Source organism: Nymphalis io, chromosome 21 (assembly GCF_905147045.1).
Source record: "Nymphalis io chromosome 21, ilAglIoxx1.1, whole genome shotgun sequence".
Classification (NCBI taxonomy): Eukaryota; Metazoa; Arthropoda; class Insecta; order Lepidoptera; family Nymphalidae; genus Nymphalis; species Nymphalis io.
Window position 1 is genome coordinate 2,019,739 of NC_065908.1, and position 14,341 is coordinate 2,034,079.

Sequence of the window (14,341 nt, forward strand, 5' to 3'; positions counted from 1 at the left end):
ATACTCTTTAAATAAATGCCTACCAAATGCACATAATATATTTTATCAGCAGAGATAATAACATAGCCAAATAAACAAATGCTTCGAATGATAGAATACGACACTAACTTCACCCCATAGTGTAGAAAACCCTTATCAAATTCAGCGATGCGATAAGGCAGGAAAAATGTATATATAATAAATCCATGACATTCAACACAAACATGGCGGCTTTGTAATTTGAGTGCTCGATTCGTGACTAGTCACCATTAGGTGTTCCATCACCCCTTCCTCTAGCCCCCCTAACCCCCATGACATTAAGGGCACGCCCAAATGTTTGTGTTAATGTAATTTCGGAACGACGTTTTCGTTATTTTGCAATATTTTGTAAGCTATATAGAAATTTGAAACATTTAGACATCGTTCTTTGTTTTATATATTTAAAGATTTGGTTTGAAATGTTTTAACCGAGATGCATTTCAACACCAGGGAAACACCACTTAATTTTCATGTACTTAATTTTTTTTTATAATTCATTCCTTGCTCGTCGGTGCAGGAAAACAACGTGAGGAAACCTGCATGTATCTAATTTCACTGACATCCTACCACATGTTTATCTACCAATCTGCATTAGAACAGCGTGGTGGAATAGGTTTTTTTCTTATCAAAAAGGAGAACTGTGGGACACTAATACGTTGTTACATTACTTTTTTTAAACTTTTATATATAATTATTATTTAAAAAATAATTATCAATACAATATTATCGATCGAATAGCCTTTATAGCAATAGCTGTAAATATTTTGTCGGTGGTGGGGCTTTGTGCAAGCTCGTCTGGTAGGTACCACGCAGTCATCAGATATTCTACCGCAAAACAGCAGTACTTGGTATCGTTGTGTTCCGGTGTGAAGGGTGTGTGAGCCAGTTTAATAACAGACAAGGGACATAATATCTTAGTTCCCGAAGTGAACGTGAAAGTTCACAATGAAAAAAAAACAATGTTATAGCTACAATTTTATATAAGGATATTCGATTTAAGTAGTATCGCATTTTATATACAGTACTTATTATGTGATAAAATTAGTGCGTAGGTAAAATATGTAACGATAATGACAAGTAGTGATTACTGTAAATGTGGCTGCTTTACTAATCGTTTCGGATTCACTGCTCATAAAACGGAGCAACTATTATACAGACATTCCTATGCCGGAATTAAAAGTCTTATTAATCTATTTATAAATTTGTTACAAATTATCAATGTAACTTTACATTGTAAACCGAATGTATAATTTCACCCAACAACATTGTTTTATCAGAACGAACGTATCAATTTTGTAAACAGCGTTGAGAGTAAATACTACCAAGGACTGTGAAGAAACGTGCAGTTTTTTTTAATTTGCTACATTTATCACTTAAACACTTTTGCAAAAAGTTAAACGATGCATCCTGTTTGCATACAACTTTGAAACACTTTTGATTACGTACTTAATAAGAAAGTATTCTAGTAAAATATCAAACTAAAAAGCGCAAGATCAACGGCTTGAACCCAGGACCTCGAAATATGCGACTTTATAAGCTACCCACTAAGCTTAAGACAGTCTATGATTATTACACTATTTCATAATACTATATTCAGTTAGGTATAAAAAAGGAGGCTACGTATATGTGTATTTTAGGTACAAGCCTAAAACGCACCGAACTATGAGCTCGATCAGTCAAAAATAATGTATTAGTCTAACTGCTTCGGAATGGGGCGACCTTAAATGTCAGTGCCTTGGATCTCTAAGTCCGGGCTTGTTTATACTAAATTTCATCAAAATCGGTTTTATGGTTTTGCTGGAAAAGCGTAACAGGCAGGTAACTATCGCATTAATAATATTATAGTTCTCGTATACTTGCTGCTCCTGTTGTATACATAAAAATGGTATATATGAAAATAATAATTCTTTTCAGTTTAACTATTAATTAAAAGAGCAATATTGTATTCTAAATTAGAATCAGCCCTGCATATATTTTTTAAACATTTTTCAATATATTCCTTAATCCTTTATCTCTAAGTACAGATTTTCACCAACTATTCTATAACATACTTAGTACACATTATGATTTCTACTGGATCTCTATACTTTCAACATAAGTAATAACTGTTGGTCTACACTTACGAGTACTTCGCGGAACCATTTAACAGGTGCTTGTCACAGTACTGACCAGATGTATGACAGAGCGAAGTAAAGACATGAAGTGGGCACGGCTCAGTTTGTTTGAAGTGTTCATGAGACGCCCGCAGCCTGACTTCACAGTAGCCATAGTGATGGGTAGACGTGTATATTATCGATATTTTAAAAAAAAAAATTTGGAAAGACATTAGGGTATCGTTGATTTCTAATTATGCTACGCTATAAAATTTTACTCGTTTCTAAATATGTTAAGCTTTCCATAAATGCCTGAATTTTGATCGCAGTCATTGTTTTATTTTAATGTTATTGAATACATTTCCTTTTTTTTACTATGTTAATTTTTTTTTAAATTAAATTTAAAATAGTTCCTCCCGATTCCCACCTGACGTAAAGCTGCCCATAATGTAGGCCGCATTTCCATGCTGTACGGCAATAGACAACCTCTGTGCCAAGTAGGACCCGGAGTGACTGTCAAATATACAAATATTTTTGGTTGCTCTATGCTATGTACATTATTTGCGAATAAACGTTCAATATTTTTAAATGTAAACTACATTTAACCAAAGGTGGTACTACAGTCTCGATATGATAATAATATTTTTGGCAATAAAGATATATCTAAGTAACGATATTATCTTGCCCTTGCACGATCTCAAGTAAAAAAACACTTCCTTACATTCAAACACTGTATCGAATTGCTTAATTCTTTATAGGCACAATAATTGTTTAACTCACGACCAAATCGTATTAATTAAACAGCTATCGATATAAAATATAACACCACTAGTAACGTAACAGGCGAATTATCGGTAGCCCTTGCTCGCAGGCGTAATTATAAGCAACAGAGCCGACTACCGACACGCAAGGACGCAGCGAATTATCCGTGACTCATGGTTTTAACGAATGGCGAATATCATAGTCGTTACTTTTATTTATATTTTATGAACTAGCTAAATAAAATATAATAATACGATATTCGAAGGCGATACAATATAAAAATGGCTATTGGGGGAATCACTTACATAGTACGCATGATAGAATTTTATTGATATAAATTACATAGTGAATATGTACAAGTAAATAGATTATTTTTTTAAAGTCACCAATGTACGAAATTATTCATCATTCGCCATATTGATAATAATAAAATATATATATATATATATATATACATATATTTCATAGCGAGAAGTAACCCAGTCGCGTTTAAATTGAGGGACGGACTACAATATAGGTAGCCTAACCCCGAGTCTAGGGCGTAAACTTGTATGGTGAGTATTTATTGCCTCGCAAAAAGAAAACCTTATCTTATTCATCGAAACGCATTGCGCGTTTCCTACATAGGAACAGTGGCGGGTATGTTGAACTCGTCGGTGTATAATTCGACGTATGCGCCCCAAACATCTGATTACCCACTAAAAACCTTGCGGTACCCTCTCCGTCTTACGAGGAGCGCCACGGGCTACCTTGAAATCTTCCGTAGGCCTAAATCAACCAAGGTATCAAATCCGATTCTCTATTCAGGCAAGCACTACTGAGTTATCATCTTCTAAATTTGTATTTAATTTGTATAAAGAAGACGCTTTGGTCGCAATGAAACTAATTTAACCAGACAAAGTTTATAAATTGGCTTTTTAATCAGTAAGTCCGTATGTTCAACACAAAATAAATATGATGTCTGTAAACAAAGGTTACACAGTTTTTAATCATCGAGTTTGCTTCAGAGGCACTAGCTCGCATCCGGCCGTTGAGATAAAAAATAAATAAAACCGACCTCCACTTCGATAATTGAGACTTAAAAAAGATTTATAGACTCGGATAACTTAACGAAAGTATGTTAAAATATATAAATTGACATTTTGTTGTGTAATTGTTCTTGTTGACATTACTTGAATTATTTTATGTTACAATAAACTTAAAGGCTGCTAGTGAAAACTGTTTTATAATAAATAGGTACATTTTTGAAATGTCAACCAATTCAGGCCGTATTTAAACCGATATAAAAAACGTACTATTGTAACTACATTTGCCATCTGATAGTTTAATTATTATGCTGTAGGTATGAATAAATTATGTACATTTTTTATAACACAAATTTTGAACCCTCTAGCATAACTATCAAATGGATATTTGATCGAGTTTTCTAAGAATAATATTGGCGCGATATAAATTATATATTCTGTGGCACGGGCCGATATTTTGCCTCTATTATCCTCTTCCAAGAACGATCGATTTCATTCGAAAGACCTAAAATTAGTAGGTTTGAATGAAACAATCAATCTCTGCAGGTAAGGCTTGAATCTAACCTAACAATCATATTAGAACTCATTTTGAGAGGTATTTATTGAGCAATCTGGAGCAATTACTTGTGATAATATTTCATTTTAAATTAAAAAAATAATTAATAAAATATTAATCTGGATAAGTTAATCCATCTAAATTTGTTAACTAACTCTAGTTAAGAGTACATACATACATAAACTTAATTACTAACAAAATAAAAATATTAAGCAATTATTTTCTTTAATTACTATCGATAAAAGACATAGTTTATTTCAAAATAAATAGACACAAAATATTTATATTTTTATAATAGCTGTCGATTGAAAGCGCTCTAGTTGAACCAGACCGATGTTAAAAAATTTTTTAGAAAATTTATATTTTATTATATTAAATGTTGGTAGTTTATGTAATCATAAAGGGGTGTCACCCGTTTAGATGTGATAAACGGGTCTATAGCCGTTTATGAAACCACTAGTATTCGCTTACGGCTTTACTCGCGTGTTAATGCCGCGTGATTGCGAAATTATTAGATAGAAAAACGTATGTAGTAAATGTAATGTCAGTGTCCTTTATTGGGGTTCAAGCTGACTTCATACCAAATTTCATCAACTTTGGTTTTTTGGTTTACCCATGAAAACGTAACCGACAGACAAAGTTACTTTCGCATTTAAAATATTAGTATAAATATAACATCTCTAATTTACATACCAAGCGCATACGTAGGTAGTATTTTCGTTAATCCAAACAAATGACAAACGATAATTTTCTCCTTACAATATGAGTGATTTCAGACGCACAATGGCGTATAATATCAATGATACAAAATATAATCATCTATCTCTTGTTAAAATCAACAATTTGCCTCTCGTTCTCATGAGTGCTCGTCTAGCAATACTCATAAAGAATAACATACGAAGGAATGCGCGACTATTAACAAAACACAATGTCATTAACCTTTGTTTAACAACTTTTTGTCATCACTTGATGGGAGTCGAGAAACAATGATGTGACTGTATGTCATGTCTTTTGGCATTTGATATTATGACGAATTGTTTTGCACAATTCATTTTATAAATTAACATAAATCTTTAATATATTATAAATTTAAATGTTTGTGTGTGTGTGACGGTTCGATCTACGGAAAGTATTCTAATTGAAGACGTTTTATTTCGTCCAGCAGTGTTATTCTGTAAGAACACTTCATTACTCACCCGTGCAATGTTGATAACCGATTTATGTTGACTATGTATATATTATAATTGATAGAAAGACTTTCTGATATTTCACGACTGTTTTCTATGGTTATTTCCAGTTTCCTCTTACAGAATAGACCTACAAGTTTTATATAAACCACCTCAACATAACAATTACTTAATTATTATAAAATGCATGATTAGTATTAATTAATACTTTTAATAATTTTTAATTATGACTTCACCGATTGATTTTTTATTATATTAATGACATTATTTTTTATTTAATTTTGACTTTTTTTTCAAATTACTGATGATTTTTTGTTACTTTTAATTTGAATTTCATTAGATGAATCTGGAAGTGCTATGTACACTTGTAATTAACATGCATATTAGATATACTATTATTGTTTTATAAATTAATCTTTTCAATGCTTTGTATGTATGTTGTAAGTGTGCTATTATAAATAAATAAATAAAAATAAATAAACAATAATAAGTTCAAATGTTCAATTAGAATGTGACAAAAGTAGTACCAAAAATCATTATCAATTATTTTTATTGAGTTTAAAGGTGGCGTCTCGCAGATTTATTTACGGATGTTAAATTAAAAAAAAAAACAATCGATGTAATAGGGATGAAATTTCAAGTAGAAAATACACACCATCAAAAACATTTCTCCAGCTTCTGTAACGCCGGTCAAAGTATTTACTTATCTGTCTTAACACTAAACGCTCGTCTATTGCGTCATCATTTGCAATACACCAAATTGGTAAGCATTTCCGAAACAAGAGGATTACGAGTATGACTTTTAATATTCTTACATCTTAAACATTTCATTTTATTATCACTCAATGATTAAAATGACACTACAACAGAAATTCCACCTCTAACTATGCCAATTCATTAATTAAAATTTCATTTTAAGTAAAAAGTAAGCGTGTTTCTCAATATAAGATTATAATTATATACACGATAAAAACATACGTTCGTAGCTTCATATTTAATTTAATTTTCCATTGTCTTCTCTGTAAAAAAACTCAGCTTTTATGAAGTAGCGACATTTTAATTCTATTGATTATGTTTATTTATTGATAAATTAATTAATTTGAAGAAAAAAAAAATTAAAACTAAAGTATTAAAATTATCAGATACTGCCACACTTAAATGAATATGTTTAAAAATAATTATATACAAAAATCGAGTTACCAATTAATGGCAGAATTCTATGTATCCTTGACAGGTATTAGACAGGTAATATTTTATTCTTATATCAACAAAGCGAAACAATTATATTTTACGCATCAGGGAATGCAGTACGTAACATACTGCGAAATGCGATTGATAAATAAGAATTATTAAATACTTATCGGAATACCAAAACATTATAATATAATTGTTTTGTTTACATCTTGCCAATACTTCTAAAGTTATTTGCAAAGGTTTAATTGTTACATATTATGGAATTTGTAATTATTTTATGTAAAAATTAAAAAAAAATCGGGTTTATTTTAAATACATGCGTAGTCACATAAAATAATTTGTTAGCTGTTAAAACAAAACCTAATTCCATTAGTATTGTATAAAACATTACGCGTTAGTCAAACAAACACTCGTATTGTTCATTATCATTACATGCTGTATGAGGTGTTTATATACTTATATTTTAACCTTATATATGTTACGACAAATAACCTGGGACCAACTTTGAATCATCTATATTTATTCAAACTGGTACCGAACCAATAATATGTTAATATATACCGTTATGTAAAAGTCAAACGTAATTGTTAACTTTTATGGCAATAGTCGATAATTAAATTAAAGAATAGGAAAACGGAAAAGTAGCAAACGATCACGCTTCGATTTGATTGCGATAAAGTGACAATTTGTTAGTAAATTTTGGCAAATGATACGTTAGTTTTTCATGCATTGATTTTGTTCACAGTAGGTATTTAATTCTATCAATTATTCATTACAATTACTTATCTGAACACGACTGTGTATCTATAATTGTAAAATATTTAAAAGTAATCATTATAAAATTTTAAATTAATAAAAAGCTATCATCATATTTTAATTGAAAACAGATGTTTTTTTAATAATTTATATGAATAAATCATGACTAGGATATTAATGTTACAACGAAAAGTAACTCTAGTGATGTTTGGATCTTATCCACTCGAGTGGATAAGATAAAATTTGGACATAAAAGTTTCCTTACGATTCCTCCACCGCCAAGAAGGTTCTTATTAGTGATCGAAAGTCAGTGTGAGCAAAAGGCAGTGTTAGGGTACAGAAAAGGGCATAATATAATGCCCTTTTCTGTACCCTTTACAACGTGTATACAAAATTTCATGTTGATCTTTTGATTGTAGTTAAGATTTGAAAACGTCAAAAACAAAATCACGGTCACATTTATATATTTTTATTATACTATTAGTTAGCATTATGATATAACTAAAATACTTAGACTTTACTAAAAACACAGGATTGACATTTCGTATCATGGTTTTATTATCACGTCAAATTAAAAAAAAAAAAAAAAATAAAAAAAAACATTGCAATATTTTCAAGAGAATCGTCTCATAAAATACATAGAGAACAAAGGTATCAACGGTATTATGTAATAATGGTTCACTCATTACATATGGATTAAATGGGTATTGTTTCATCAGAATACTTGGGAGATAACTGTCAGCTTAAACGATAAAGCTCAAGTTATAAGCGCCTAGCGTTTTCTTTTTTTTTTTTTTTTAATAAGAAGAAGTGAAAAACAAACTGCCAAAGATACTGAAATAGGATAAGATCCAAGAGTACTTCTAAAGAGGTTAAAAGCCGAGCAACAAACTGGAAACTTACCGCGGATTAGATCATTAGATCTGACTTTCACAGTAATAATCAAATATAACACACATTTTAAGGACACACGCATCAAATGAGCATATCATCGTTAGTCGGTTTTCAACGTTTCACAAGTCAGATATGAAAGTTCTTATTGAATAGCACTACAGGATTAGCGAGAATATTACGCATAGTATTATAATACATTTTAAAAAATTATGATAAATTTAATATTTTTTTATCAAGTTGTATAATTATATTAACACAAATCAACCCCATAAAAAGTCATTAAAGTCATGCTATAAATCCGTATTATTCAAAATCTTCATTGGTCTATCTATCACGATCATCGGTTAAGATTCACGCGTTCTAACCACGAGGCCATCCCGGCTTTTTTTGTTCAATGTATCAATATATATAATATATATATTAAGACAATCGCGTTTCGCTTGTATCTTTAGCTATATATGGCAAGAATTATCCGCTGGTATACGATAAAACAACGTAAGGAAGCTTTTATCCATATAGATGGCGAACGATACACACAGATGCGTTGCGTAAGATTAAATGTGTTTTCGTTATCGAAGATCAACTGATGCATGTATTTCATTTAATTACATCTATGTATCGGTTTCGAATTTCATTTTCATTTCATTGTGTAATTACTTGAATTATTATTATATATCATATTCACTGTATCTTTATTTAAATACCTAAATGTCATCATAATTATTTACATTAAAGAATTAAATGTAATTATAGGTATAAAGTATATTAAAATATCTCGTTATAAATCAGCAGTTTTAAATAAATATACATATTTTATATTTTATATTGCGTCCATGCACGCAAATACATTGATTTACCACCCACCTTATAGTAACTGTACAACCAAAAATCAATATCTTGTAAAGCTGTGTAAAGGTTAGAGGGTGAGTGAGCCAATTTAATTACAGGTCCAAGGGACATCTTAGTTCACAAAGTCAGCGGTGCATTAACGGTGTAATTAATGGTTAATATTTTATACAGAACCCTTGTCTATGGAACGAGAGTAGCCTTTAAATAAAAAAATTTAAGTACTAACGTACTCACGTGGTTGCTGTTATATACAGTTGGATTAAATAGACTCTGAATGGAACTGACACACTTATTTATGTATCATATAAACAGTTTTATTCACGGCCAAATAAGCAACAACTTTATACAAAACAATTCCAAACATGGCTACCAATTAAATTCTATGTAACCGACAACATTTATATGAATTTTATTTTTATTACTTAAAGACTTAGATATGATTATTATTCAATTCAACATAGATGTATATTTTTCAACAACGTATATAATGTTATATATTTAAACCGTAATTTAAGTTATGAACAAAATTAACGGATACATTGAATAGTTTTATTGCAAATAAATTATATTGGTTTTAAGATATATAACATAAATATTAACTAATTTTGCGTTATGTTACAACTAATATATCCTTCTTGGTTCCATAAATATGTTTATGTGACAAAACAGTAACAGTAACAGCCTGTTAATGCCCCACTGCTGGGCTAAGGCCTCCTCTCCCTTTTGAGGAGAAGGTTTGGAGCTTATTCCACAACGCTGCTCCAATACGGGTTGGTAGAATACACATGTGGCATAATTTCAATGAAATTAGACACAGCAGGTGTCCTCACGAGGTGTTCCTTCACCGTTCAGCACGAGATGAATTATAAACACGAATTAAGCACATGAAAATTCAGTGATGCTTACCCGGGTTTGAACCCACGATCAAAGGTTAAGATTCACGCGTTCTTACCACTAGGCCATCATCTGTACGTGACAAAAGCTCTTCCCAAAATTATTTTAATGCAAAAATGCAATATACATACATGAATTTACATTACCGTGTGTATTATTACGGAAGAAACACAATGGTATGACACGGGGCACACTCGTCACACAAGAAACGTCACGTCGAAGTATAAATATCGATTTTACAATTGATATTCATAAATACAAACTCAACAGTATCTGGACGTTGACAAATCGAAATAAAAAAAAAAGAATTCAAAATCCTTTATTCAATATATATATTATATATATCTCCTTTATGCAATGCACTTACTTACTTTACTTACTTATTGATTGTCAAATTATATACAACCATGAATTAATTAGGTATTGTGTTTTGTATTCTATCCCCTTAAAGTATTATTTCTGTCTTTTTTTCTTTTTTTTTTTAAATATTAGTTAAGATCACACGACCCAAGAAAGTTCAGCCAGGTTAGGCTACTAGATCAATGAAGCAACGAATAATTAAAATACATTTGAGAAATTATTAAAAAAGAAACAAACTAATAATAAATTAAAATAAATCCAAAATTTTGTCTCACTTCCGATGTAATCCGATATTCAGTTTACAAACTTCTTAGTATCTAGTTTCCATCAATTCAGACATACAACGCAGACATTATAAACTTCTTAGTACCTAGTTTCCATCAACTCAGACATAATACCGCCAAAAATAGTCTATGTTTTTTATATCACTTAGGATAAGGTGTCCATTTTGTCTTCCTAAACTTAATTGAAATATATTTTTGCATGGTCAAGATAATAATAATTTAAAATTCCTTCTCTATCGATGACTTTTTTTCTCTTGTCAGTTCTTCTTGCTTATTCATCTCGAGTCTTCTTTCTTGTCTGATGATAGTGACCACAATGAGCTAAGGCATCAGGAAATTCACGGGTAATTTTATAACTCCTGTGAATTCTCCCAGTGCCAAGACTCAGCGTGATGGTTTTTTCCTTCAAAAGTTCATCTTTTTCATCCGTTCGTAAATTACAATGTACAAAAAGTTTAAACAGTTTATGTTTTTTTGTCCAACTTTTTCTTGATCTTAAAAGTAATGAGACTTAAATCAAACCATATTCCGCATAAGCTAATATATAGAACATTAATACATAGAATACGTTTCACATTTAATTTCAATCATGATCATATTAAATTAATTCAAATCAGAATCCTTTATTCAAGATAAAAGCATTACATTTAGTAATTGATTGTCAAATTAGAAACTACTACCAATAATATGTATGAGTTATAAAAGGTTTTGAAAATTACGATTTGATTTGAATTAACATTACACTATAATATGTTAATTTTAATCGATCATATATGAATTTTTACATATATCTTTTATTTTACTACCAATAATTTTAAAATAAGTTCAACAATTTCATGCCAATATTAAAACGCATTTTAGTAAGATAAGACTGCTAATTTTTTTACAAATAAAAAATAAATAAGAAGAGGTACAGTACCTCTAAAAACCGTAATGCCGGTAAAATTTAGGTACCGGTCGGTCACACCACAAAAAACCGGTGAGAATAACGCAGCATTTAACTTTTTACCACCATCATATCAAATGGTGAACCGCAAATTTCCGTATCATTGCGATTACCGTTTTTTCATATTTTATACTCTGTGCCGCACATTTGACAAGTCATCTTTGACTTTAAATAACGTACAAGCCGAAATGGCCGAGTGGTAAGAGCGCATAAATCTTAACCGATGATTGTGGCTTCAAACCCGGGCAAGCACCACTGAATTTTCATGTGCTTAATTTGTGATTATTATTCATCTCGTGCTTGACGATGAAGGAAAACTTCGTGAGGAAACCTACATGTATCTAATTTCACTGAAATTCTACCATATGTTTATTCCACCAACCTGCATTGAAGCAGCGTGGTGTAGCTCCAAACCCTTCTCCTCAAAAAGGGAGAGGAGGCCTTAGCCCAGCAGTGGGACAGTCACAGGCTGTTACTTGCTTGCTAAGCGTAAAAGGTTCTTCAACATGTTTTACATGTCGTTTTTACTTTTATGAAACTACCTATAACCAACCGATTTAATGATTAATAATTAAGCAAAGACTGTTAAAAACGTTTACTTTAAATTTTGAATTAAGGCAAGGATTTCGTTCTTTTGAATTTCGATATTATTCACGGAACCCTTATTAAAATATATCGTGTTTTACTTAAACGACTAAATAAAACTCTAATTGGGTAATTAACAAAATATTACGTACCTCATAAATTAAACGAAGCATTCATTTAACAAAATCTGAAACAAAAAAAAAATACATATATTAAAAGTTATCAAAGAAAAGTAGTAGGTAATATAAAATTTAACCTCATATATTCATTATTATTATTAAACTCATTTAAATTGCTATTAAAATTGCTATTGCCACGTAAAATGTTTTAAATTGACGTGTCTTATCAAATTCCTTCGTGTTTGATTCACCTTTTCTGACAATTATGACAGTATTATTGGCGGGAAAATAATTCTTATTAGTATTTATGATTTGTCAAATTATCCATTAAATCTAAATGAAGTGTACTGGTTTACCTACTTATATCAGCAGATTTTTTTTAATATAAGAATAATTTATAATCTGTTCTCAATGAATGTGTAAATAAATTCAGCACTTATTTTTAAAAATATGTAATATGTTGGTTAGTTTGAAGTAATGCTTGGTATTATTTATAAGTGCTACTGAGACTTCGTAATTCCAGGGGCAAAAAAACTATTCAGTCAATGCCTAAAACCCGGACAAAAAAAAACAAGATTTCCTAATGGCACGACATTTTCCACGCGTTTAAATAATTCCGTACATTCTTAAACTTGGCAAGGTTAAATTGCCTCAACAGTCATCGTAATAGCCACTCTAAGTTAAGCACATAAGGTTGATAATGTCATGACATTGTATAGAATAGTGTTGTTACCCCCGTTACCATGGAGACGTCTTTTTAAAAGCGGACGTCATTATGTATACATGTCAAATGTGTTTAGATTGTTGTGCTTTTTTTTCCTTTTATTATACTTTTAGTCTAACGATGTCGAAAAACATAAAAGCAACTACCTTTAACCATTAATTATAAAGGTTGAGTAGGTAAGTGAAAATTATTATCATTATCGAAAAGTCTAGCAAGCTGATTGAAGAAAGTAATTTTTAATGAATAATAGTGTAGGTATGTCTGAAAATTAAATATGTTTATTTAAAGGGTATTTTTTTTAAATAAAGACACATAGATAAATATAAATTGTAGTCCTAAAAGGGAACGAAAATTTTACATAAAAAACACAAACATTTTTAACAAGGTCTTCGCTATAATTGCTTCTGTCCACCATATTGCATTTTTTATGACGCAATAATCTCTCGTCATAATTGTGTTTATTCAGTGTCGTAATTAGTTTTTACAGCATTTAAATGACGTAGGTATATAAATTACTTATGTGTATATTGACCATACATTGGAGTAAACTATTGTATACTTGACTTTATAAATTTCATATTGACACTTAACTTCATTATTTTATGTTTATTTTAGATTTGTAGATAATTGTATTGTCTTTTTAACCAAATTCGATAACAGCGGACATTCTCAAAAGATCAATAGATATTTGACAATACTGTTATTTACACAAACTAACTCTAAGTCAGTCTGTCTATTTTCAAGGGTAATACGTATGAACCAAGATTAAACCCCAAAGAAAGACAGCTTATTTTTCTTCTAACACCCGAAGCCTGAAATATACCCGAATATACCCGAAGTCCGAATATGTCGGGGAAAACTAATATATGTTTTAATACGAAATATTAACATTGTGTATCTAACATATAATTTTTCGAATAGATTCCAATCTTTTGAGGTTGAAAATCCGAGATAGCCTAGTGGTTAGAACGCGAGAATCTTAACCGATGATCGTGGATTCAAACCCGGGCAAGCACCACTGAATTTTCATGTGCTTAATTTGTGTTTATAATTCATCTCGGGCTTGATGGTGAAGGAAAACATCGTGAGGAAACC

At 30.5% G+C, this 14,341-nt stretch overlaps 1 protein-coding gene across 3 annotated transcripts in view; it reads right to left on the minus strand.

Annotated features, from left to right (window-relative positions):
- LOC126776836 (ras association domain-containing protein 10) overlaps positions 1-14,341 on the minus strand; it is a 133,838-nt gene that overhangs the window by 5,196 nt on the left and 114,301 nt on the right. For all 3 annotated transcript variants that reach the window (XM_050499673.1, XM_050499674.1, XM_050499675.1), the window contains one exon: positions 12,556-12,590. The gene's annotated coding sequence lies outside the window, so the exon portion shown is untranslated. The remainder of the gene's footprint in view (positions 1-12,555; positions 12,591-14,341) is intronic.